The sequence below is a fragment of the Egretta garzetta genome, unplaced genomic scaffold (genome assembly GCF_000687185.1).
Source record: "Egretta garzetta isolate BGI_Z169 unplaced genomic scaffold, ASM68718v1 scaffold271, whole genome shotgun sequence".
NCBI classification, from domain to species: Eukaryota; Metazoa; Chordata; class Aves; order Pelecaniformes; family Ardeidae; genus Egretta; species Egretta garzetta.
The window spans coordinates 6,917,921-6,919,615 of record NW_009258669.1 but is presented as its reverse complement, the minus strand read 5'-3'; positions in this window follow the sequence as shown (position 1 = coordinate 6,919,615).

Sequence of the window (1,695 nt, the reverse complement as noted above, 5' to 3'; positions counted from 1 at the left end):
CAACCTCGGCGGCCTCCCTTCCACACAGAACAGAAAATACAAACCTTGCAGATACTCACTGGGAGAAGTCAGAGCTGACGAATGGATTTCCCATTTCTATTGCTGACCTGCTATTTCACTAGTCTTTGCTCTTTGCCCAGGGGATTTTAGGTCAATCAGATTTTGCAGCAATTGCTTTGGTATCTAGGTGTGAAGGATTTTATTCATGATTCAAAACTCAGTGACGCACATAGGCCTTGGAAGCCTGTTCTGTCAGAAACAACATCAACAAAAAAATTACAATCCTTTTTTTTTTAAAAGGAAGTGACCCAAAGAGTTATTGCAGGACTTTATCTCACCAAGAGGAACATACTGAAATGCTTTTATTAACAAAACATACACAAAAATAAAAAAAAAATATATCAATTAATGCAATACCTAAAACTCTAAGGAAAGCACTAAGAGGTTTTAGAAATTCTCTGGCTTCTCATACCACCAGAGTCGTCTACTGTTTTGTGGTGTCCTGAAGAAAACATGGGCCTTCTCCTTCCACTGCCAAACTACAATTATGACTTCATTCTGAAAAACTCAGTCTTGTGAACCTCTCTGGCCAAAGGTTTGTAAAGAATATTATGAATGATGTCCAGTTTCATATCCAAGTTAACCATCTGTTAAAGCAAATAATATGTTCTAAAAACTCATTCAATTCTAAAAAGACAACTTAGTGCATGTGAACTACTCGACGAGATAATTATGCTGAACAGGAAACAGGCCAACCTGGAAAAGATTTTGAATGATAATTCAAAAGTACTGTATTTTGTAGATGACATTTAGAAGTATCAAGTCAGATAATAGAAATTTTAAGTACAGAAGGGCCCTAGAAGTCTTAACTGTGCCAGTAAAGTCTGTAGCAGGTGTGCCAAAGCCAGGATTTCAGTATTTACTTTAAAAAAATGCTATACGATGTATCTTGTTTGCTAGACTCTGAGAGCGTACCACTCATTTTCCCTGGTCTGCAAGTTCCAGCTGGGCAGTGTGTAGGCAGGAGGATCCGCCAGCACAGGTCAGTGTGCAGGAACCCAACCCACAGCCAAACATGTGGGGGCATTTTCTAGGTTTCATCCTTCTTTCCAAGCAGCGCAAAGCACTTCCATTTTTACTTTTTGCATCAGCTTGCTCATCTGAGACGGGCTCCTCTGCAGTAAAGCCAGCAAGGAGCCCTGTTTGCTCTTAGCCTGAGCTTTCCTTGGGGAAAAACCAAAACATCACAGGTCTTCTCTTCCTCCAGCTCCGACTCAGTGGTTAGCAAGTCTCCTAGCCACTCCTCAGGTCTCCAAGAGACCTTTTTCAGACTTTTAAGATACATCTACGCTCTTTCCACACAACTCCTGGCTATCTTTAACTCCCCCTTTCCTATTTATTTAATGATTTTCCCAGAATCAGATGCTTTTTAATTTTCATTATTCAGGCCCAAACCACATGCTGTTCTATTGCGGGCATGCTGGGCACTGTAGAAGAGCTCGTAGCACTCGGTGGTGGTGGAGATGTTGATCAGGTCCTCTAGGACACCCTGTACTCTGACATTGTTCTTCGATACTGGCGTCACGATATTGACCTTGACAAGTTTGTAAGTCAACAAGCCGGTTTTGCCGACTGCCAGGCCCGAGCGCTCTACCCCCGGCCCTCCCCTATCTCCCCGCCACACGGAAGACCGCC